Raw genomic sequence first — 26,261 nt, 5'->3', positions numbered from 1 at the left:
CCACACCCATCCTAGGTGAGAACTCTGCTTTCTTGGTCTGATTGCTGCTTCTGGTGGGAAACACTTTGCGGTGAGGCAGAAAATGGTGATGCAGCACTTTTAAAAGCTGATGAGATGAGGGGAAGAACTTAGAGGAGAAGCTAAGTAGATGTGATCACAGGAGATACAGGAGAGGAGAGGAGAAGTGGGAGAAGAGTCTCTTGGGGCCAGGGAGGGGAGTGTGGGGCGTGCCTGGGGACAGGGAGCTCTGGGTGCAGAGCAGGAGAGCTGGGGAGAAAGGGAGAAAGGATGGAAACGTGAAACTGAGATTTTTGAATTGGATTCTATTCCCTTTTGATTTTTGAAAGTCAAGTCCAAGTTTCCTTTTATAATGTGTTTGGTTGCTTGTGACTCTTTTGTCACGGCACCACAGAAGGGCTCAGCATTCTGAAGGCTTACCTTACATACAGGCACAATGGGTGTGCCTTGCCATCACAATGGCATTCAGAAGCGTTTACAATGACCTGTGGGGTTCAAGGTGTGACCAGTTATTCCTCATGAATGAGTTGGAGAGAAGGAAGCATTTGATCTGTTTGAAGGCTGCGCTGACTCTCACTGGGTGAATGATCTTGGCTCTCTGAACCTCAACTTCCTCATCTATAAATGAAAGATGATTTTTAAAAGCCCTCCTTAAAGACTTGACAAAAGGATCAAATGAGATTGGGTGTACAATATAAAATGAAGAGGCAGGTGCACGTTCTGGTTGAAAGTATGGGCTGTGAAATGAAACACATGTGGGTTTGCATCTTGGCTCGGTGCTTGTCCTGGGCGTTAGGCTATGAGAAGCAATGCATGTAGAGTGCTTGTACAGTGACTGGCACGGTGAATCTTGAAGTACTGTGCAAGTGGCTATTACTATTTTTGTAATTTTCACCAAGGCCCGACAGTACTGAACCACGACAGACATGCACCGGCCTTGTATTTTCTGCTTCCAGAGTCTGACTCCATTCCTTGGTGCCTAGTCCTCTTGGTCATCTTCAAAACCAGCAGCAATCTCTTTTCTGAACGTACGACTTCTCTCTCTGACCCTAACTCTACTGCCTTCCTCTTATAAGGACACTTGTGATGGCAGTGGGCCCATGGATGATCCAGGATAATCTCTCCATCTCAAAAACTGTAATTTAATCCTTTTACCATACAGGTGATATGGTCACAACTTCCAGGCTTTAGAATGTGGACATCTCTGGATGGACATTATTCAGCCTATCACACATACTCAGGGAAGGGATAGAGGATTCCCCAAAAAGAAAAGCTTGAAAATTGAAAAGCTCATTGCAAGTGGTTAACTTGGCCAGTTGCCTTCTGCCACCTGCACCTTCTTGGGGGTGTCCATCAGTCCACACGCTCATCACTGCACACGTCTACCCTTTTACCTCTTCCCACTTTCCCCCTGTCTTCTGTGTCCAGAAGCTGTCATAAGACTTGATTCGTGACAGTAGTCATACAATTTTGCTATGATATGGACCCGATTTTGAATTTTGGCTCAGTCGCCCTCAAAATGCCATGACCTTGGTCCAATCTGTTAACCTTCCTGCACCTGAGATACCTTATTTATTACGACGAGTGTCATGTCAATCACTGCATGGTCTTTGTAAACTATGAGATAACCCTTTGGGAAAATACTTGACTGCAATCATAGCGATTTTTCACCTCTGTTTCTTGTTTTTCCATTCTCCTCTCTTTTGGGGCTCAACACAGCTTCCTTGAGGACCTCCTGTGTGCCAGGCAATGTCCTAGGCCATTTCACTTCCATGGTCTCATTCATTTCTCTATTGCAGAGCTTTTGACTTTAAGTGTGGCCCTTGGCTTTACCCTGGGCTCCCACAAGGCTGCCCAGTTCCTGCTACCTGAGGCCTTGCAGGCAATGCAAAGTTCTGCTCTTTGGTCCCGGAGGCGCTTGGCGGGCGGCCAGCCCACAGCTCTGAGCTCATGTTTGTGTAGTTTGCTTCTGCTGGGCTGGCCAGCTGAAGGGAAGTGGGTGACTAAAGGACACAAATGTTGTAATTAGTAGGAGTGGGAGTAAAAGTTACTACGGTTGTAGCTGTACTGGCACGCACACCAGAGTGCCACGCCAAGTGTTCACTTGTACTAACGAGAGGTGGTACACAGGGTGGCTGCCAAGCTATAGTTCATCTACAGGAGAATACACCGATGTCACCTTGAGAACACAGGCCTTGGCTAGCAGAGGACTCTTTGAGCCGCTTAGAAACCGGTGCCTGTTCCTCTGGGCGGGCATAGTCCCTGCCAAGGCACAAAGCTTGTCATGCACAATACTGTTTGCACTTCAATCCCCACCTACGCCCTGGGCTGTGGTAGGAGAGCAGAGCAGGTTCGGGCCTTGACTGTGGTTTGAATCATTGCTCCACAGCTTGCTGCCGGGTGACCTTAGGCAATAGACTTCATTTCTCTGTGACTTGCGCTCATTATCTGTAAATTGGCAAGCGCAACTATGGCTATTTTTAAAATTCTTGTGAGGAGGAATGCAATGAGTTAGCCTATGCCCAAGACAAGATGGCATCTATCCTGGGTAGCACCATGTGAGCGAGAGTTAGCCTGATTCTTAGAGAGCTGCAAATTTAATGACTGGAGGAGAGTCCCTTGTTTTCCCTTCCAGCTCCAGGCCCCAGGCCTCCCTTCGCCCTAGTTTCTTCCTGCCATTCTCAAAATATCCTGTCTGTTAGCTCACCCTCGCTGATTCCCTATGATGGCAACAAATCCAGCTAGGAAGCAGGCTTGCACGTAGGCATGCTGCAGCACACATTTGGCTAAGAACTTACTCTGTCCAGCTTAGTGTGTGTGATAAAGGCTAAGCCGTTGGAACAAAGAAACCTACAGTTGTGGTGGCTTAAGAAAGATAGGAGTTTTCAGTGTAGAATTACCACCAGCCAATCTTTTGGTCCAGATCTATCTCTGCTCTCAGACTGTCTTTCCAGTAAGGTAGCCTATGCCTTCCTGAGTTAAAGCAATCACATACCAGTCGCGTTACCATGCTCAGGGAATAGGGTTCATTTACAAGATCTCTGAACCTAAGATAATATTTGGACATAGTCTGGGCTCTGAGAAATCTGGAACCAGTAAACAGTTCCCTTATTGCATCATACCTCCAGCTTACCCTACTGGCTACTGGCTCATTATCCCCCTTCACCCTCATAATCCATCTATTCATCCCGGAAAACCCCACTCCAGTGTTTTGCTTGCAGTGGTTGGATCAAAATGCCTTCAGTCAAGAAAGGACTATTTTTGTCCTGAGTCCTTATTTGGTAGCTGCCTGAAACAGGATTCTTTCTTCTGGGTCTATAAATGTTCATGTGGTAGAAGGTGACCATGCAGAGAGCGTCAATGACTGTGATTGTTGATTGTCACCCGCCGTAAATGGAGCTGGCAAAATGAACTCTTTATCCATAAGAATTGCTGCAAATGATGATTGTGCTCCAAAAGTGTGATGTGCACGCGGACAAGCATAGACCTCATATTTGTAAAAGGGGCTTTATTTTGCCATCTGTTCTTTCATTTTTCACTTACAGATCCGTTGGGAGCAGTTGGCCATGCTGTTGTCTTCATTCCCCGGGGTACCTTCAGGCTGCAGTTCCTGCCCTCACTTCTCAGCCTCCGACCAGCAGCTGCAGGACGCAGATGGGGCCCCTCCCCTCTCGGCTTCCGGCAGTGCCATGCAGGCTGGATGGGACTTGGCGCGACCCTGTTGGGGTTGGTGCTAATCTTTGGAGACAAATAAAACAATTCAGGATGCTCAGCGTGTGAGGAAATGTATATTCACTCGCACTTCACTCATGAACGTATCCTTTTGTTCAGAAATTATTGATCGTCTACTTTGTATTATTCAGTGTATTTGTCAGGCTACAGGTTAAACAGCTAAAACAAAGAAAGCAAAAAATGCAGTGGCTTAAGCAAGCAAGCAACCAAGCAAGACGCCTTTGCTCTCGGCAGTCACAACCCAGGCAGGCAGCGTTGGCAGGACAGGGGTCTGTGGCTCGTCTATCCCAGCTGGCATATCCATGCAATGTGTGTGATTTGTAGAAGTATCTGAGGATTGCCGGCGCCGCGGCTCAGTAGGCTAATCCTCCGCCTAGCGGCGCCGGCACACCGGGTTCTAGTCCCGGTCGGGGCGCCGGATTCTGTCCCGGTTGCCCCTCTTCCAGGCCAGCCCTCTGCTGTGGCCAGGGAGTGCAGTGGAGGATGGCCCAGGTGCTTGGGCCCTGCACCCCATGGGAGACCAGGAAAAAAGCACCTGGCTCCTGGCTCCTGCCATCGGATCAGCGCGGTGCGCCGGCCGCAGCGCGCCGGCCGCGGCGGCCATTGGAGGGTGAACCAACAGCAAAGGAAGACCTTTCTCTCTGTCTCTCTCTCTCACTGTCCACTCTGCCTGTCAAAAAAAAAAAAAAAAAAAGAAGAAGTATCTGAGGATACCTCATTCCCCTACTCCAAAAAAGAAGGCTGTGTCGTCCAGCACTGACAGAGTGTGCTCAACCCACTTTGACAATGACAAATGTGGTGAACTTAAGAAACATCATAAAATGCTTATCTGAGATTTATTTTAAAACATGTTGCATTTTAGACAAGTTTTTAAAAAAGAAAACCTGTTCATTATACCTGAAAAGCAGGCAGTAGACAAAAGTTGTTTGCATTAGAGAGAAAGCCTATGCAGATACCAGGAAGTATCTAAGCTAACGCCCCCTGCGGCTGCAACCCCAGTCCTTTGGTGCAAGGTTTTGCATCAAAGCCCTGTCTGCTATACTGTCACCAAAAATGGTGCTTCCATCACCGGCATCTCACTGGAGAAAGCTGAACTGGGTTTTACAGATGGTGATGTGCAATTGGAAGAAGATTCCAACCTCCTTCTGTGGACAAGAGGAAGCGCTCCTGTTAGCTAAGGTCACTGACAAACTGGCTGGGTGCTTGCGGAGGAGGTAGAGAGAGACAGAACAGCACATGCGGATGTGGGAGCCTACCATTCATCCCCTCCCCTCCCTGCTCCTGCTTGCCTAGATGCAGGAAGTACAGTTACCTCTCAGTATCCACAGGGATTTATTCCAGGGATCCCTTGGATACCAAACCTTGTGGATGCTCAATCCCTTATGGAAAGCAGTGTCATATCCGCACATGACCTATGCAATCCTCCCTTACCCTTGACATCTCCAGATGACTTGCAATATTCAATGCCATGTAAGCAGTTGCTGTCCCGTGTTGTTAGGAAATGATGCAGACGCTCAGTATGGAGGCAGTTTTCAGTCTGCAATTGTTTGAATCAGTGGACGTGGAACCCGTGGTAGATTTTTTGATCTGCCTACCCCTACCCCTTGACAGCCTGAACCTCAGTGTTTCACCTCAGCGAGGGTGAAACCTCTTTTTCTAAATTAATACCCAGAATAAAACAGCCCTCTTCTGGGTGGTCAAAGCTGAGTCAAGAACTTTCCGGGAGGGGAAAGGCAATTTCCTGTGAACCAAAGAAGCGGACGCGGCACACTCAGCCCCGCGTGGATGAAAACGTGGTCACATGGCCATACCAAGTGGCAGGGCATGCTGGGAATGTGCTCCTTGGCTGGCTTGGGTGAAGCTTTCTTACCATGGGAGAAAGTAGGAAAAAACTGTAGGGGAGTAGTTTCTCATTTTGGTGTGGAGATTATGTGTGCCACCGAATTCTTTCTCATTTGCTCTCTCGCGCCCTATCCCAGATGTGGATTTACAGTTGGAAAGTTCCCTTAACCAGAGAAGGCTTTCAGCTTAGCGGTTAGGACACCTGAGGCCTGCATCGGAGTCCTTGGGTTTGGTTCCTGGATCCTTACTTCATCTCCCTCCTAATGCAGAACGCTCCCCCCGTGGGGAAACCTGGATTGAGTTCCCAGCTCCTTGTTTTAGCCCCAGCCCTGCCCTGGCCATTGCAGGCGTTTGAGAAGTGAGCCAGTGGATAGGAGCTTGCTTCTGCTCTCTCTGCCTTTCTGACTCTCACGTATATTAAAAAAATTTTTTTTAAAGTTCCATTAAGTGCAGTGAGATGAGCTGAACCAAATTCCCATGCCTTTTCCAAGTCCCTGGAGGAGGTAATTGCTGCTTCATTCACAGGGTAAGTCCAATCTTGCCATTAATGTCTTTCTTCTTTGGGGCACTGTTTCATTTTCGCTGTGAGTCAAGTCATTCATCAAACACTGTTGCCATGGGTTTCAAATACGCTCGTTGGCCCCGAGGGGCAGCAGCGTCCGTTAGCTCGTGTTGCAAACGAGCCCATGGTGGCATGACTGGACACCCGAATACCATCAGGGCTAGCACACATGTGACTCAGACCTGCATGGCTCTTATGTGCTGCCAGGAGAGAATTATCTCGAGGTACCAATTACAGTTATCATGTACGGCTCCCCACTGTGCTCAGGGCACTGCGCTTGAGGCTGTATGTCCATTCTTTCCTGTCTGAAACTGGGCTCTAATCGAGTTCCCTGGGATCACCTCCCAAGTAAACGACTCACTCCAATCCCTTGTGTTTGACTTTACTCAAGAAGGAACCGACACTGTAATTGTTCCCTTTGATTAATCAATATTTACCCCCTGGATCTGGGACGGACCAACATTACAGGACTTCAGGGTGTTGTTAGCCAAGTGTCGGGAATATTTATGGGATGGGCAACTAGCAGGGGCTACCCCTTTCGCCATCTCTGTCTTACGCAGAGTAGTTCACCGCCGTCTCAGCATAGAGACGGTGCGTCTGTGGGGCTGGGGATCCTGGAATGGCCGCTGGGTCTGCTCTTCTCAGACAAAACCCACAGCACAGGCTCCGAAGGGCTCAGTCCTCCCACTCGAGTGCAAGCCACTTACTCGGCAGCCCTGAGTGTCCGTGAGCAGCCGTGGTGGGCCACTGGACCTGTCCGAGCCTGCGCGTGGGTGAGGAGCGGCCGAGTGCCCCGTCCCGTGTTTCCTAGCTCCCTGGGGAAGCTTGCTGTGTCCCTGGGTAATCACCTGGTTTTCAGGCTGCTTTTGGGGCGCCAGGTCAAGGCTCCTGTTAACCCACCGATCGGCATCGCGTGATTTCTGCAGGCGCTTTCCTCCTTGTTGTCTGCGGCCCCACAGGTACAGCTTGGCCAGCAGCAGAAAGCTCCGTGTGATGCCCCGGGTCAGGGTGATGGCTTCTGAGCCGAGCTCCGGCTGCATTTCAAACCTCATCTTCCCTGACCTGCCTCCCTCGATGTGCAAAACCACCTTTGTGCGGTGCGCAAGCTGCACAGCCCCACCAGCAGCCTTGCCAGGGGCTATGTTGTCAGCTCTGGCTTCTAGCTGCCTCGCACAGTACCTGAGTATGGCTGTGAGCAGTTTACCTTTCCGCTTTGAGTCTTAGCTCCTTGTCTGTAATAATAAGGCATTGCCTCGTGGCATTTTTAGGAGAAGCAGACAGAACAGTGGAGCAAGTGCTCTGGCCATTGACTGTTGACTGTATTTCTTCCTTTGAGAAATGTCTATTTAGATCTATCGCCCTTTTGTATATTGGACTTTTTTGTTTTTATGTCGTTTGAATTCTTAATACAATCTTGTTACAAAACCCTGTCAGATGCATGGCTTGCACGTATTTTCTCCCATTCTGCAGGTTTTCTCTTCGCTTTGTTGATTGTTTCCTTTACTCTTTGTTGTTCAAATGCTCTTTAGTTTTCTGGAATCTCATGTGTCTAGTTTTGCTTTTACTTCCTGTACTTCTGATGTCTGATCCAGAAAAAATTCTTTCCCATTCCGAAGTCCTAGGTGTTTTCCCTGTGTTTTCTTCTAACAGTCTCAATGTCTCAGGTTTACCTTTAGGTCTTTAGTTTTTGAGCTGAGTTTTGTAAATTGTGACAGACATGGATATAGTTTCATTCTTCTGCATCTTTACACCCAATTTTCTCAGCACCATTTATTAAAAAGACCATGATTTTTACAATGAGTGTTCTTAGTGCCTTTGTCGAAGATGAGTTGGCTATGGATGTGTGGGTTTACTAGAGTCTTGATTCTGTTCCACTGGTCTATCATCTGTTTTGATGCCAATACCATGCTGTTTTAATCACTGTAGCTTTGTAATATATTTCAAAGTCAGATAGTATAATGCCTCCTGCTTTATTCTCTTTGCTCAAGATCACTTTTGCTGTTCAGGGTCTTTTGTAGTTTCACAAGAAGTGGTGTTTTCTTTTCTAGTTCTGTAAAAAATGTCTTTGGGATTTTGACAGGGATTGATTTGAAGCTGTAAACTGCTTTGGATGGTATGTACATTTGGCTGGTATTCATTCTTCCAGCCCAGGAACACCAGATGTTTTTCATTTCTTCATTTTTATTTTATAAATGACTTATAGCTTTCATTTGTAGAGAACTTTCACCTCTTTGGTTAAATTTATTCCAGGTATTTTATTATTTTTTCTGTAGCTCTTGAAAATGGGATTGGTTTCTTTCTCAGATGAAACACTATTGGTATACAACAGTGCTACTGATTTTCGTACATGGACTTTGTATCCTGGAACTTTGCTGAACTGATTTAGTCATTCTAACAGCTTTTGGGGGGCACCTTTGGAGTTTTCTATATATAAGATTATGTCATTTGCCAGCAGTGATAGTCTGACTGCTTCCTCTCCAGTAGGGATGCTCTCTGCTTCTCTCTCTTGCCTGGTTGCTGTAGCCAGGGTCTCCTGTACCGTGTTAAATAAAAGTGGTGAAAGTAGGCATCCTAGTTTTGTTCCAGATCTTAGAGAGAAAGTGTTCAGCTTTCCCCCAGTCAACGTGATGGTAGCTGTTGAGTTGTTACATATGGACTTTATTCCTTTGAGGTACAGATTTTATATCTAATTTGGTGAGAGTTTTTATTGTGAAGAGTTGTTGAATTCTGTTACATGCCTTTTCTACATCTATTGAGAAGATCTTGGGATTTTTGTCCTTTATTCTGATGATGTGGTATATTACATTTATTGATTTGGGTATATTGAACCATCCTCACAACCCAGGGTGGCTCCCATTTGAGCATGGAGAATGATGTTTTTCATGTGCTGCTGGATTTGATTGCTAGTATTCTAGAAGTTGAGGATTTTTGCATCTGTGTTCATCAAGGACATTGGCCTGAAGCTTTCTTTTTCTGTTATATCTTTCTCTGGTTTTGGTATCAAAATAGTGCTGGCTTCATACACTGGATTTGGAAGAATTCCCTCCTGTCCTATTTTTGTAATCATTTAAGAACCGGGGACAGGTGTTGTGGAACAGGGGATTAAGCTGCCCATTGGGATGCCTGCATCACGTATTGGAATGCTTGGTTTGAGTCCTGGCTCCTGTGCTTCAGATCCAACTTTTTGCTAATGCATCCTGGGAGGCAGTAGATGAAGGCTCAAGTGCTTGGGCCCCTGCCACCCACACAGTTGGAGTTCCTGGCTCCTGGCTTCAGCCTGGCCCAGCCCTCTGGCCATTGCAGGCACTTGAGGAGAGAATAAGAGCATGGAAGTTCTCTCTTTCTCTATCACTCTACCGTTCAAGTAGATGAAACAAATAAACTTTTTTTTAAATAAAAGGATTAGTGTTGACATTTTTCTCCTGCAGCTTGGAGAATCCTCTCTTTATCTTTAAACTTGGAGGACTTGATTACAATATATCTTGGGGTAGACTTGGTTGGGTTAAATCTGACTGGCAATTTTTGGCCTTTCTGTGTCTGGATAGTTGGATCTTTCTTCTTTGAATTTTTGGTAAAATTCAGCAGTGAAGTCATTTGGTCTTGGATTTTGTTGTACCCGAAGCTACCAGTGCACTTAGTAGATTATTTCCTTTTTTTGACTGAAGCTACTTTGAGTTAGTCTTCTCTCATCTGCAATGGAAAAAACCATCTTGCTCAAGGTTCAGTACATGAATGTAGCTGGAAAGTGATGTGGCTGGGTGTCTAATACAGTAGTAATAATACTTATGATAGTAGATAACATTGATTGAGACTTATTAGATGCCAATCCCTGTTTTAAGTGTTTTGCATGTATTAATTCATTTAGTTGTCATTAGACAACTCTTTAAGGTAGGCATTTGACTCCTGTTTCATAAATATTTCATAAAAGTGTGTCAGATAAAGATTTCTTGGCTAGTGAGTTCAGAATCAGGATTAAAACCTACACACCTGAGGGAGCAAAAGGCTATCCAAAAAGCTTACCTTTTAATGCTTTCCAAATGATGCTCCCATTATCTAAAACACTCTTGAGCTGTATTTCAAATGGGCTGTTTCAAATGAGCCAGTGCATCTCAGAAAATAAATGATGCCGTGCACAATCACACTCTGTGTTGAGCAGAAGGCCATTCTTGCACTTGCTTCGTTACTTTATCATGTGTGACCCTCAGTACCATTTAGCTGTTCACACAGACCAAATACGCCCTTAAAGGAAAAGGGATGTGAACACGGAGGCGAAGTGTAAAGTGGGCTCTGAAGGGAACCAGCCTACAGTGGAGGGCACAGGCGCAAAGAGGAAATCCACAATAAACACCACCAACTTTCCAGACAGTGGTCACACTTCCCGCTGCAGGGGTGAGATGATAGTGCCCTCGATACAGCACATGTGCCCTCTCGTGTGCAGTTTCTCACGGACCCAGCTTGGCTCCTACCCAACGGTTTCTTTTGGAGTTGCACATAATTTTACAAAATTAGCATATTTATTTTTAATTATTATTTATTAAATATTAAAAAGGAAAAGTAACAGAGGGAGGCAGAGAGAGGAGAGACAGAGTGAGGGAGAGAGAGGGAGAGAACCTTCCTTCTATCAGTTCACTCCACGGATGCCCTTCATGGGACTAGGCCAGGCTGAAGCCAGGAACCCAGAATTCCGTTCGGGTGTCCACACGGATGGCAGGGACTCAAGTGTTTGAGATCAGCTGCGCCCTCTCAGGATGCGCATTATCAGGCAGTTAGATTGGAAGTGAAGTAGCTGAGACGTGTCCCAAGGGCGCCATTGTCTCTGGTTGTTTCTCCTCATTGTCCTTGATGTAAAATAACAGTATACTTTTTGAAAATCATCCACTTGAAGACAGCATGCCACATTCTGCATTCACCTGCTTATCTCCTCACGGTGCCACTCATCTTATTTCTTCCACTGGGGCATTTCCTGTCAGCTAGAAGTTGTCTCCAGGTTTGCCAAGACTCAGTGTAAATATTTTAGTCATGAATGCTTAATGGGTGATGCTGCTACTTCCTACTAAGTCCCATCAGGAGTCACTGAAGATCAGGTGTCTTACTGCGACTGACAGTCCGTAGGATCGCTAGATTAAGGTGGTCACTGCCAGAAGTTTCCAGTGAATGCTACTTTTTCCCCTTTGCAATTAGAAACCAGCGAGGAGATAGTGTTGCACCAAGCACAGACCTTGTCTGCCACAGGTCCTTAAGAACCATAACCTTGTGTGCCTCACATCCTTCAGAGCAACTCAAGACAGCTTCGTAGGGCCCGGCGCTCCTGCACAGCAGGTTAAACCCCTGCCTGCAACACCGGCATCCCATATGGGTCCACTTCCGATCCAGCTCCCTTCTCATGCTCTTGAGAAAGTAGCTGAAGATGGCCCAAGTGCTTGGGGCCCTGCACCCACCTGGGAGACCTGGAAGAAGCTCCTGGCTTCTGGCTTTGGTCCTGCCCAGCCCTGGCCATTGCGGCCATTTGTGGAGGGAGCCAGTGGATGAAAGATCTCTCTTTGTCCTTCTTTCTTTGTAACTCTGCCTTTAAATAAATAAAAAATAAATCTTTTTTTTAAAAGATAGCTTCCTTAATCCTGTTTCTCAAAAACAAAAACAAAAACAACAACAGCAAAAAAATCTTTAACAAAGTTTTTTTTTCTTCTTTGTATTTCTTGTGACTCTGAGGTTACAGCGTTCATTTGGCTCTTCTTCAAAAACAGCACAGTTGTGCCCAGCGCTCACGGAGAAGTCCTGCAGCACGTGCAAACCCTTCTTGTCGGGACGGCTGAAACCATTCCGCTTTGCTATGAGAACCTCCTTTACTTCCCGCCAGCATTCAGAATTTTCACATTTGTTCACAAAATCTCTCGGCTTCCGGACTAGCGAGGTCTCCGTGGTGCTCTCCTGATCCAGGGACTTTCAGACCTGATTCCAGGTGAGGAGCGTCTGGAGGGCGTTACCATTTGCTCCTGCCGCTATCCCAGACCATCAGCTTCAGACTGTGTTAGGGTGGAGCCGAGCAGGGGTCTGTTCTAAAACTTCGCAAAGTGATTCTATTGGGCAAATAGGTTCCACTGAAGTGGAAGCTACGTCAAAAAGGGGATGTAACTGGAACATCATCATTGAGTGTCCAGGTACCATATGCCTTCCTACGAAAAGGTCCTTGCCACGTTTGCTGGACGTGAGAGTCACCTGGGGAGCTGTTAAAATTCCTGGTGGCCAGGTTGCAACCTGCACCACCCACATGGGAGTCTGGGTGTGGGAACCAGCATCTAAACGTTTCAGGCACGCCAGGGGATCCCAGCACGCAGCCGACTTCAGGAACACTGCTCCCGAGACTACTGAAGAGCAGTTGTGTTTCCCTGAAAGATCGTTGGCTCTGGAATCCTATGGTTCTGCTGCTCACTGCCATGTCAGCTCTTAGACAATATTTCCTATTGAGGAAAAAAGGGATACAGATGCTTGTTCAGTCTTGCTGTCCGGACTGCAAGAGAATACATTTGCTAGCACATTGTAGGAAGGGTCTTACTCCATGCACTAGTTCCTCTTGCTGCTATATATAACACACTGCCACAGGGTTCAGGGCTTAAAACAGCCCATGTTTATTATCTTACGCTTCTGGAGGCCAAATGCATTTCACTAGGATAAAACCAAGGGGTTGGCAGGGCTGCTTTCTTTTCTGGAAGCTGTAGGAGAGGCCCTCTGCATCCTGTGGTTCACATCCACGTTCATCTTCAAAGTCAGCAGCAGCCAGCGTCTTTCTTGTGTTGCTTCCACGCTGGCTCTGACCCTTCTGCCCGTTTCTTCTATGTTTAAGGGCACTTCTGATTGCACTGGGCCTATCTAGATAATCTAAGGGACGCTCCCTGTCATGAGATAGCTGGTTAGCAATCTTTGCTCCGTCTACTTAGTTCATTCCTGTTTGCAATGTGAGGTGACATAGTCACTAATTCTGGGCATTGAGAAGTGGACACCTAGGGAGGCCATTGTTTTGTCCATTATACCCTGAATGCCTTTGCCTCTGATCAGGTTGCAAAGTGTAACTGTGGATTTACATCAATTGATGTCCAAGAATACATGATACTCTTGCTAATGTTTTATGAACTTGACACCAAGTGAATGGTAATTATTGTAGACCATGTTTAACCATTTGTCCTACGAATAGATAGAGCCTTTCTCTGCTATGTGTTGAAGGGATCGTCTTAGGCACCTCTGTGTTCCCTGATCCATCTGCAGAATCACATTTGAAGGGACCAGAGATGGCCATCTGATCCCTGCGGAGTTTATAAGTAGGCTTGTTAGCAGTTCATTAGAATTTTTCTTTAGAACTTGGGGTAGGAGGTACAGATAACTGTAGTTAGTAGCTGCTGCACTCTGGACCCAAAAAAGAATATAGAATTAGAACGAGAATTGGCAATGTGGGAATTCAATGCCATATGCAGGTCAGGGTTTGAACAGAACAGGAAGTAGAACACAGGGGAGGGTGGGCTGCAGGGACACAGCTGAGCACATTCACAGAGAGAGGCTGAGATGCAAGACTTTCCCGAGCTGAAAGGGAGAGTCTCTGGTTTTCAGAAAATCTGTATCCCTATAGCCTTGGCTACCTTTTGAAAAATGTTTCAAGCAAGGTGTTAAAAACCAGGACTTGTGGCAGCGAAGAGAATTAAAGAGCTAAATTATCATTCTGAAGGCTTTTACAAAACTATGGCAGTTTTCCCACATCCAGGTCACGGGACACATGGAGAAAAGATTAAAAACTCTTAGGACTTGTGCATCCTCGTGACCTTCCATCTTTTACAAATACCAACATGGAAAGTTCTATAGGGAAGGCAAATGCATTAGTTAGAAATGTTTTGGGTAAAATTAGAGGCAGAACCAGTTAATGGCAGCTGAAATCAAAGGGCATTTTAATTTTACTGACTAAGATGACTGGAGGTGACTGCAGGGTTTACTTGGGCTCCATGATGCCTTCAGGGGTCCCTGCCCTGGTCACTGACTTCCTTTTCTGGTTCCCACTGCTTCATGGTCACAAGATGGCTGCTGCAGCTTTTGATATTTTGGCATCAGCTTTCCAAGACACAATGAAGGAACAGGAGTAGTGCATAAGGACTTTGTATCCCCCTGAGGTTTGGTCATTTAGCGAAGAAAGAAGCCTCTCCAGCCAACTTCCCCTATAGCTCTTTGGCCAGAACAGGCTCACATGGCCGCCTCTAACCCAGCACTGTCAGAGGGGAACGAGGCAGCCCACGGTTTAGTCCACACGCAATGAGTCACCTGTAACGGGAACAGATACCTTCCTCTTGAGATGAGTGGATTCCCACGGGCTGATGCTTTGTTAACAGGGTTGAAGCGGGACCAATGGCTGTTGGGTCGCCAATAAACTCTGTAGCAAGTGAGTAATGAGATGGCTAGAGGAAGGAGGAAGAGGAGAAATCACTCACTTCTTGGTTTTGCAAAAAAGGTGTTCTAGCAGTACTATGACAGGAGCTCTAGAGGGGTTGCTGGTTCCACACCAGAAACACATCTCCCTGTATTTTGAAGCTTTCCAGGTTCTGGGTTGAATCCTGCCCCAGAGTCACCCTTAGCTCTTCACTTTCAAATGCTGAAAAGTTGGGGCCAGTGCTGTGGCCCAGCAGGTTAATGCCCTGGCCTGAAGCGCCGGCATCCCATATGGGCGCTGGTTCGAGTCCTGGCTGCTCCACTTCCAATCTGGCTCTCTGCTATGGCCTGGGAAAGCAGTGGAAGATGGCCCAAGTCCTTGGGCCCCTGCACCCGAGTGGGAGACCTGGAAGAAGATCCTGGCTCCTGGCTTCGGATCAGCTCAGCTCCGGCCGTTGCTGCCAACTGGGGAGTGAACCATTGATGGAAGACCTCTCTCTCTCTGCCTCTCCTCTCTCCGCATAACTCTGACTTTCAAATAAATAAATCTTAAAAAAAAAAAAAAACATGCTGAAAAATTTCCCTGGATGGCCATGGGCAGGGCCAGTCAACACCCCTAGACGCTCTGAGCACCGAACAGATTTGGGTTCCCCTCTTTCTCCCTCCACCCCGCTATAAGTAATTCAAAGTAAAAATGAAATCCAACCCATAACATCCAATGCCCCCATGATTTATTTCTACTCTAACATTTTCAAGTGATAATATCAAATTTTTCAAGAAAAAATAAAAACTGTGTGTATGTGTGTATGATTGCAACTTTCCTTGTGCCATAAAATACATGCATGGTTTCAATCTGGGGTAAAACACGACTGCTTGTGTGGGGCAGGGTCTCCAGCCTTGCATATTATCACTGAAACCCAAGATACTAAAAATTTTTAAAGATTTATTTTATTTGAAAGGCAGAGTTACAAGGTGGGGAGGAGAGAGAGAGAGAGAGAGAGAGATCTTCCATTCAACAGTTCACTCTCCAAATGGCCATAATGGCTGGGACTGGGCCAGGCTGAAGCCAGAATCCAGGCACTCCATCAGGATCTCCCACATGGGTGAAAGGGGCCCATCTGCTGCTTTCCCAGGTGCACTAGCAGGAAGCTGGATTGGAAGTAGAGCAACTGGGACTCAAACCGGCCCCCATATGGGATGCCAGGATCACAGGTGATGGCTTAACCTGCTGCGCCACAATGCTGCCCTCCCCAAGATAATATTTTTTTTATAAAGTATCACCTCAGTGTTGTGAAGGCTAATTCACACCATCAAAGGAAGGATAACACTCCCAAGGCATAGCTATAATTAAATTTTAGTAACCACATAAATACATGTAAAGCAGGTAAAATACTACTTAACATATAGTGAACACTGTATAAAGTGTTTGATACTGTTGTTATAGATATAAAACGCTTTCAGAATGAAAAGAGGTCACATGGTTTATACGAGGTTGGTGTACTTCAGAGAGAACAGAGGAGGGAACGGAAGTGGGAGATAACTCTTGCTGAGCATTTTCCTATCCCAGGAATAAGAAAGACATACAGATGTTATTACATTTAACCCTTGTTACCAACCCCATGGGATGAGTCTTATGGCCGCTTGATCAGTGAGGAAGTTGGAGCTTATGACTCGTGCAAGATAAACAAGTTAACAGCGAAGTAGGAGTGACTTGTGTAAGATCACAAGTCAGCAGCAAAGCTAACTCAGATCTGCCTCACTTCACTGAGCCATACCTTCCTGAAGTATACCTGCTCTGTGTGTGTGTGTGTGTGTGTGTGTGTGTGTGAAAGATGGTTAGGGCTAAATTTTTGGTAGATGGGCAAAAACGTGAGCTATTCATAAAAAGAACACCCATTCCTCTTGAGCTGGAATGTGGATACCCCTAGAGGCAAGTATGGTGTAGCATTTTTGGATAACTGTCGCTAATAATTTATAGTCTTGGAATTATAAAGATGAAGTAAGGTTATTCCTGGGACAAATGTGGTTAAGCTGTAGCTTGGGAGGCTCACATTCCACACTGGAGTACCTGGGTTCAAGTGCAGGCTGCACTCCTAATTCCAGCTAACATGCACTCTGGAAGCTCATGACTGAAGTACTTGGGTCCCTCCCACCCATGTGAGAGACCTGTATTGCATTCCAAGATCCTGGCTTTGGCCTGGACTAGCCTGGATGTTTGCAAGCATTTGGAGAGTGAATTGGCGAATGGAAGCTCTCTGTCTCTGTCTCTGTCTGTCTCTCTGTCCCTGTCTCTGTCTCTCTCTGTGTGTCTCTTTCAAATAAGTGAAAGTAAGTTTAAAAAATGTTATTCCTATCCACAGAGAACTTATGAACCTGAGGAGAAACAAAATGCAAACAGATGGTTGATAGCTAACATGACTGCTGTAAGCGTCATACTCGGAGTTAGGCATGGAAGAAGTCCCCAGCTGCAGGGGGATTGGAGAAAGATTCCTGGAGGTCATGGTTTTACAAGGACTCTCCTGAAGGACAAATGGGGTGATTTGGGCCGACCGTCTGTGGGAGGGCTGGGAACGGAGTGGGGTGCAGAGAGAGCTGAGGACTGCAAGGAGTTCAGAAGTGCCAACTCATGAAAGCTAAAAATGAGTGGCAGAAAATGCATCCTGGTGGAAGAGCAAGTCCCGGGTCCTCATAAAAGTGTTTAGCTCTTGTTTTTTTAGGATAAAAATAGGCATCCTGCAGCAAAGCAATGCCACCAAATAAGAGAGGGTATAGGAGCAGAGAGGCTCAAAATCAATTAATATTTTAAATATTCCTGTCTTCAAAAAATTGCAGAGAATGTCCACCAGTAGAGGCTTAGTTAAATGTGGTTTTACAAATACAAGGGTACTTCAACATGTTCATGGAAAAAGGAATTAAAAGGTAAATATATTTTGGTGCAAAAAAAAATTGAAACCCGTGCATATGAGCACTTTTTTAAAAAGTTCTTAAAATGCATATGATAAAACAACTGCATGGATTTAAAATTATCTTACCTCTTTTTAAAAATTAATTAATTTATTTCAAAGATAGAGAGACAGAAAGAGAGAAAGGGACAGAAAAAGAGAGATCTTCGACCTCTGGGGCATTTCCTATATGCCTGGTCAGCCAGGGCTGGGCCAGGCTTATGGCAAGAGCTGAGAAAATGTGGGTCTCCCACATGGGTGGCAAGGACCCCAATACTTGAGCCATCACCTGCAGCCTCCCAGCCTGCACATTAGCAGGAAGCTGGATTGGAAGTAGAGCAGCTGGGGCTCTAATCAGGACTGCAGTGTGGGATGTGGGATTCCCAAGTTGCACCAAATGTCTGTCCCTAAACTTACGTTTTAATTCTGTTTTCCACAAACTTTTTGAAATGCCTTTCTAAATCTATGGAAAACGATGCAGCTGTTTAAAAGGAAAGAGGCAAGTCTGGGATGTCCGCACCAGGTTCTCTAGGGAACAAGCTGATGGTTTGTCAGGGAGGTACAAGCAGCGTAAGAAGGGAGAGGTAAGAGAAGGTGCCGTGTGGTGTTACCACTGTGACTAAGGCGATTGTGAGGAACACAGCGCTGCACACAGGAGGGGCACACGTAGCTCTGAGGGGTCACACAAAAGTCCTCAGGAGAGAGGAAGGAGGGCAAACTTAATGGCTGCCTATTTGTTGAGAGTCTCACTTCCCAGTTGTGTCACCTGGCCCCTTAGCAGCGCGCAGGAAGCAGGTCCCAGGCCATGTTTCATTCAGGTCCAAAAGTGCACGGGCAGCCAGGTGCTGCAGGGGCGCTGCTTAAGAGAGAAAGGCGGAGGCTGCTGGATTCTAAACAGGCACCTGAGGTTTTTACCCCCAAACATGTACTTCCTGGCTAGAGAGTCTGGAACCATAGATACATTTCTTTATCATGTATAGCAATAAGCTCTCTTTTAAGAAACATTACCACACAGCATGATGTGTTCCAGATTCCTCCATGTTGTTGCAAATGACCAGATTTCATTGTTTTTGACTGCTGTATAGTATTCTATAGAGTACATGTCCCATAATTTCTTTATCCAGTCTACTGTTGATGGGCATTTAGTTTGATTCCAGGTCTTAGCTATTGTGAATTGAGCTGCAATAAACATTAATGAGCAGACAGCTTTTTTGTTTGCCAATTTAATTTCCTTTGGGTAAATTCCAAGGAGTGATATGGCTGGGTTGTATAGTAGGGTTATATTCAGGTTTCTGAGGAATCTCCAGACTGACTTCCATAGTGGCTTTTCCAGTTTGCATTCCCACCAACAGTGGGTTAGTGTCCCTTTTTCCCCACATCCTCGCCAGCATCTGTTGTTGGTAGATTTCTGTATGTGAGCCATTCTAACCAGGGTGAAGTGAAACCTCATTGTGGTTTTGATTTGCATTTCCCTGATGGCTAGTGATCCTGAACATTTTTTCATGTGTCTGTTGGCCATTTGGATTTCCTCTTCTGAAAAATGTCTATTGAGGTCCTTGGCCCATCTCTTGAGTGGGTTGTTTGTTTTGTTGTTGTGGAGTTTCTTGATCTCTTTGTAGATTCTGGTTATCACCCTTTATCTGTTGCATAGTTTGCAAATATTTTTCCCATTCTGTCGGTTGCCTCTTCACTTTCTTGACTGTTTCTTTTGCAGTACAGAAACTTCTCAATTTGATGCAATCCCAAATATTAATTTTGGCTTTGACTGCCTGTGCTTCCAGGGTCTTTTCCAAGAAGTCTTTGCTGGTACCTATATCTTGCAGGATTTCTCCAATGTTCTCTAATAATTTGATGGTGTCAGGTCATAGATTTAGGTCTTTAATCCATGTTGAGTGGATTTTTGTGTAAGGTGTAAGGTAGGGGTCTTGCTTCAGGCTTTTGCACATGGACATCCAGTTTTCCCAGCACCACTTATTGAATAGACTGTCCTTACTCCAGGGATTGGCTTTGGATCCTTGATCAAATATAAGTTGGCTATAGATATTTGGATTGATTTCTGGTGTTTCAATTTTATTTCATTGGTCTATCGATCCAGGGACAAATATCATATGTTCTCCCTGATCGGTGACAACTAACCGAGCACCAAAAAGGAAACCTGTTGAAGTGAAAGGGACACTATGAGAAATAGTGAATTGATCAGCCCTTGTCCTGACTGTTGATGTACAACTTAATACTTTATCCCTTTTAGTATTGTTTTTGTTCTACTTAATACTATTGGTTGAACTCTGTAATTAACACACAATTGTTCTTAGGTGTTTAAATTTAACTGAAAAGTGATCCCTGTTAAATATAAGAGTGGGAATAAGAGAGAGAGGAGATGTACAATCTGGGACATGCTCAAGCCAACTTGCCCCAAATGGTAGAGTTAGAAATGTGCCAGGGGATTCCAATTCAATCCCATCTAGGTGGCATGTACCAATGCCATCTCACTAGTCCAAGTGATCAATTTCAGTTCACAATTGATCATACTGATAGGTCTAAGAGTCAAAGGGATCACCTAAACAAGACTAGTGTCTGATAATGCTAACTGATTGAATTAAAAAGGGAGAGAACGATCCAACATGAGAAGTGGGATACACAGCAGACTCGTAGAATGGCAGATGTCCTAAACAGCACTCTGGCCTCAGAATCAGCCCTTAAGGCACTCCGATCTGGCTGAAGAGCCCATGAGAGTATTTTAGGCATGGAAAGCCAAGACACTCTGGGGGGGGGACTTAAATGAAAGATCTCTGTGAGTGAGACACCAGTAGAAAGAACGGGCCATCAAAGAAGGAGGTACCTTTCTCTGAAGGGAGGAGAGAACTTCCACTTTGACTATGACCTTGTCTAAATAAGATCAATGTCCGCGAACTCAAAAGGCTTCCATAGCCTTGACAACTCATGACAGGAGCCTAGGGCAATTACTGACGCCATAAACAAGACTCAATTTGTTAAGTCAACAACAAGAGTCACTGTGCACTTACTCCTCATGTAGGATCTCTGTCCTTAATGTGTTGTTCAATGTGAATTAATGCTATAACTAGTACTGAAACAATATTTTACACTTTATGTTCTGTGTGGGTGCAAACTGTTGAAATCTTTACTTAATATATACTAAATTGATCTTCTGTGTATAAAGATAATTGAAAATGAATCTTGATGTGAATGGAAGGGGAGAGGGAGTGGGAGTTGGGAGGGTTGTGGGTGGGAGGGAAGTTTTTTGGGGGAAAAAGCCATTGTAATCCATAAACTGTACTTTTGAAATTTATATTTACTAAATAAAAGTTAAAAAACATTACCACAGTGTTTTTAGATTTGATGACCACTATTTAGATACAATATAAGCTCCAACATTCACTCTCAGTGAACAGACAAGGTGCAGAGCAGTATGCATGAGATTCCAACACTGGGTAGAATGAAGGACATACATGTGTGCTCGTGTCTGCATGGAACTCCCCCTAGCAAGGGGACAGGAAGCCAACAGCTCCACTTGTGTTTGGAGCGGGAATCGGGTGGTTGGGGATGGGGTGAGAGAAGACTCACTTTTTACTGTTTACTGTCGCTCCCCCTCTTCGTGGAGGAACGACACAGGACCCTGCGCTGTTCTTTCGTCTGCTCGGCCCTCCCCGGGTTTGCTGCTGGTTCTTCCCGGGTTGGCTACTATCCCTTCCACCTCCGTGGAAGGGCAGTTCCCCCTGGCCGCATTCCCCACTTCCGCAGGGGAGCGGCATACCGCCGGCCGGTTCTCTCGGGGGCTGCACGGGTTCCCTTAGATGTTCCCCATAGATGTTCCCGGTGCATGCCGTTTCTCTCCTCCTTTATAGTCCTCCTCCGCCAATCCCAACTCGGCTGCCCACACGCCGAGTACGCTGCTCTCCTCCAATCAGGAGCAAGTCCTACAGTTTATTAGTTGAACTGGAGGCAGCTGTGCTGAAGCTGTTTACTTCTCTCCCAGCGCCATACTGTGGGAGAGCAGATACACAGAATAAGTCTTAATTCCAGTAACTTAGTCCAGTCCGGATGCTCCCCACAGTTTACTTTTTCATGCATATCTTTGGTACCATGTAAAACAATTAGCTATTAATATAAAAACTTACACTGTATCTTAGTACGTTCATTTGGTTGTAACAAATTACTATAGACTGGGTGATTTCTGAACAGTAGAAATTTATTTCTCACCGTTCTGGAGGATGGGAAGTCCAAGACCAAGGCACTGGCAGGTGTGCAACGGTAAGGGCTGCTCTCTGCTTCCGAGACAGTGCCTCTGGTAGGGAGGACCCTCTCCCTCCCATGGTAGAAGAGGGGGCTGGGAACAAACCCACTGCCCAGGTTCTTTTCAAAGGGTCCTAATCCCATGGTGAGGGCTGCACCCTCATGACTGAACCTCCATGAGGCCCCACCTCTTAGTACACTCCCACTGGGAATTACTCTCAGCACGTGAATTTTAGGGCATATTCAGCCAATGTAACCCAAGAAACAAGTTCTTAACATTAGGAAGGGGGGCTGGTTCCATGGCTCACTGGGTTAATCCTCCGCCTGCGGAGCTGGCATCCCATATGGGTGCCGGGTTCTAGTCCTGGCTGCTCCTCTTCCAGTCCAGCTCTCTGCTGTGGCCCGGGAGGGCAGTGGAGGATGGCCCAAGTGCTTGGGTGCCTGCACCCTCATGGGAGACAAGGAGGAGAAGCTCCTGGCTTCAGATCGGCATAGTTCCGGCTGTGGTGGCCATCTGGGGAGTGAACCAATGGGAAAAAAAAGGAAGACCTTTCTCTCTGTTTCTCTCTCACTGTCTGTAACTCTGTCAAATAAATAAATAAATTCTTTAAAAAAAACATTAGGAAGGGTGACCTGGAGTAGTAGGGAGAATTTTGAAAATCACTGAATTCTACACAAGCATCAGGGTGCTGGGTGGATCTGGAGGGGCACATGGCAGCCCCAGCCCCGCCCTGACAGAGTTTACAACTCAGGGAGAAGACCGACAGCTCCGTGGACGTTCACATAACCAGGTGAGCTGTGGGACCCTAACCAGGTCAAGGCCACAAGTCCTCACCATGGGTGCCCTCATTGCTGCTGATCTTGTTTCTGTGGCCAAACCTGTAGGTAGCAGACTGCGGTTTCTCATTTTGAAATTGTTGAAGTTGAGCTGGGACAAGGGTCAGAAATCTTTTCTGTAAGAGGCAGAGAGTGAATGTCAGCCTTTTCAGGCTGAACTGTCCCCGTCACAACCACTCAGCTGAGCTGGTGCAACCCCCAGACAACAACAGACCACACATAGTACGCGGATGGGCATGGCTGTGTTCCAATGAAACTTGAGTGAAGTTTTAGAAGTCTGGTGACAGTCCCCATAGATTTTTGAATTCCATAACATTTAAGTGCCATGAAAGATTACCCTTCTTTTGACTTTTTTCAATCCTTTACAAATGCAAAATCCATTCTTAGCTTGCAGGCTATACAAGACTTCCAGGCATTCGGCCCTCCTTGGCCTGTGGGTTACAGTGTGCTCACCCCTTAGCTACACAGTTATTTCTATGTTAAAATTTCAGCTCTGTTTATGTAAAAAAATCTCAGCACCTCTCCAGCTAGTAGCGGGCACTGTGATGCAGCTCAGCTAGTCCATTAAGGTGTTATGGTCCTGATGCTGATTGCTTAATGTGTTCTCCTACGTGTCAGATTTATTCTTGTTGCATCTTGGGCTGACTTGAAGCTGGCTCGTGGACTGCAATGAAGGTCACAGAAGAAGGCTTATTTCCTATATGGATTATGGTTGATTCGTTTCTGGATGTTAGGACACTTTTATGAGCCCCGCACAACGTGCCATATGGAATGTCATTATGCGCTCTCTGGAGCTTCTGCCATTGCCATCTGTCTGTGACTTCCTGTGGGCTTTCTGTGGCAGTGGGGGACTCGTGTTTCCAAAATGCTTCTGTAAAGCAAGTTGGAAAACCGAATCCTAAACAGCATTTGCCTCTGAAGTTAGATGTGTGTTTTCGAAGCTTACACGAGTGAAACAAACATGAGTAATGATGACTATGATGGAGGAGAACGTGAGTGACCTAGGCCCAGGAGACACAACCCACTGATTTTTAATATGTCTTGGAAGTATTCCAAAATAATCACATTCTAGTCAGAATTCACATATACCACAATAATAAGTTTTCATTTATAATCACACAGTTCACATGCAATGGCCTGGCCCCCAATGTGGGCCTTAGTTCATGGAGTGGTGCGTGTCGGAGATTATCTTTCTTTTTTTAAAAAAATTATTTTTTATTTATTTAAATGGCAGAGTTGCAGAGAGAGAGAGAGAGAGAGAGGAAGATAAAGAGGTCTTCTGTCACTGGTTCACTCTCCAAATGGCTGCAAGAGCTGGGGCCAGGCCACACCAAAGCCAGATCCCAGAGCTTCTTCCTGGTCTCCCCCGTGGGTGCAGGGGCTCCAGTATTTGGGCTATGCACCTCTGCTGCTTTCCCAGGCACATTAGCACAGAGCTGGGTTGGAAGTGGAGCAGCCAGGTACCCATATGGGATACTGGCATCGCAGGTGGAGGCTTAACCTGCTATGCCACAACGCTGGCCTCAGAGACTGCTTTTATTAATACACAATTGGTTATGAGCATTTTCAAAGACAAAGTATGCAGAAAAGAAGGCACTGATTAATTTTAAGAGGGATATTACTGGGAATAAAGAAAGACTGAGTAGAGAGTAAAGGATTATGCAAGGTTGCTGCAGACAGCTAAGGGGAAACAGACCCTGTGTGCACATCCCTCAAGTCAAACTCACCTGGTGGACAAGATGAGGAGCTCTGCCTGGACGTCCTTCGGGCACGTTTCAGTAGGCTTTGCAGGCTTGTTCTCACCAGTGCAATGAGGTCCATCCCTAGGGTGACACCCGGATACCAGCACTGACAATACTGAAAATCCCTCCTCAAAAGAGAATCTCTAGAATCTCCCAGTTTAAGAACTCTGATGACGGGGCCAGTGCTGTGGCACAGTGGGTTAACACCCTGGCCTGAAGCACCGGCATCCCATATGGGTGCCGGTTTGAGACTTGGCTGCTCTACTTCCAATCCAGCTCTCTGCTATGGCCTGGGAGAGCAGTAGAGGATGGCCCAAGTCCTTGGGCCCCTGTACCCACGTGGGAGACCCAGAAGAAGCTCCTGGCTCCTGGCTTCACATCGGCGCAGCTCCGGCCGTTGCAGCCATCTGGGGAGTAGTGAACCATCAGATGGAAGACCTCCCTCTCTCTGCCTCTCCTGTCTCTGTGTAACTCTGACTTTCAAATAAATAAATAAATAAATATTTTTTAAAAAACAAACAAATGAAAGGCAAAGCATGTGTAGGAGTAGCGTTCAACTTGTATAAGAAATGATGGAGGCCGTGTTCTACGTGCAGATCCCTGGGCCCCACTAACCGTTCTTTGTGATGGGCCTCTAGAGTGAACAAAATGAGACCCTCCTTCAGTGAGACAGCCTCAAAGTTTCCATGCCTTTCTGCTTACGTTGCATCACCCAAAACTTAGTAATACTTGCTCACCTGGCTGCAAAGAGGTGTAGAAATGTATTTGTTTTTCCCCAGACAGTAACATGCAGAGATAAAAATCAGCATTTGATTAGTAAGAAGTAAGGGATGAATGGTGAGGTAGGCAGCCAGCAAAGTCAGCCCCAGCTGGGCTCCTGGGGTTTGAGGCTTGTTTCACTGGGCTTGGGCTCCTGGCCACACTGACTCCAGCTGCTACCTGATATCAAAATGCACACAAAGAATTGGCGCAGCAGAGAAAAGCTGGCGGGACTTAGGGTGATGGGCAGGAGGCTATCATTCTGGGATGGCCAGACACGGATTTTTCTAGGTTTGTGGTGTCCACATGCACTCTGCCCTCCGTTGTCTGAGGTTCATTTCCCTCATGGTATCTGCATCCATAGAGATGGGGAAATAACTCTTGGAACAGGATCCAAGTCCCAGAGTTGAGACTAAATATTCCTGAGATACTTGGTGGGTAACTTGGCTGCTAAAGGCCTTTGTATTTTTCTGACATTGAGATAATTCCTGATGTAGCTGCCCCTACACACACACACACACACACACACACACAGAGCTGTTTTGCTCATCAGCTGATGTACGCGAGTGCTGTTAAATCTGGGGGTGAGAGTCTCATGTAAAATTATTTTGAAAAAAAAAATCCATCAAGTGTATGTTAAAGATTAATAAGAATATTTGAATTATTTAAATTGCCTCATACACCCAAAATTAAAGTTAAAATTTCCTACTAGTAATATGAATAATTAAGATTTCTCCCACTGAAATTTTAATAAAACACCCAAACTATGAAAATCTCAGCTATTACCTGCAGCCCTTCCTGATTCATACATCTCATTAACATCAGAAATCATTTCAACACTGATCATTTTTGTTAAGAAATCCCACCATTTCTTCTTTTCATCAGATTCAGGTATCTTCTCTTTCTTCTGGGACACCCTGGTTAAGTGTGGCTGAGCAGGGCTGGGGTAAACACACGTCCACCTCACGGATGGGTCTCACTCTGAACGGATGACGACTGGCCGCAAGGGAAGCCTTTGATGCCGCCTCTGTCCCTGAGCCTCTAGGTGACTGCTGTCTCCTCCTCCCCACTCTAAACTCATTAGCTGAGTTAAAAAAATTAAATTTAAAAAAATTAAATTTTTTAAAAAATTGAATTTTTAATTAAAAATTAAATTTTTATTTAAAAATTACA

The sequence above is a fragment of the Oryctolagus cuniculus genome, chromosome 2 (genome assembly GCF_964237555.1).
Source record: "Oryctolagus cuniculus chromosome 2, mOryCun1.1, whole genome shotgun sequence".
NCBI lineage: Eukaryota > Metazoa > Chordata > Mammalia > Lagomorpha > Leporidae > Oryctolagus > Oryctolagus cuniculus.
This window is presented reverse-complemented; position numbering follows the sequence as displayed.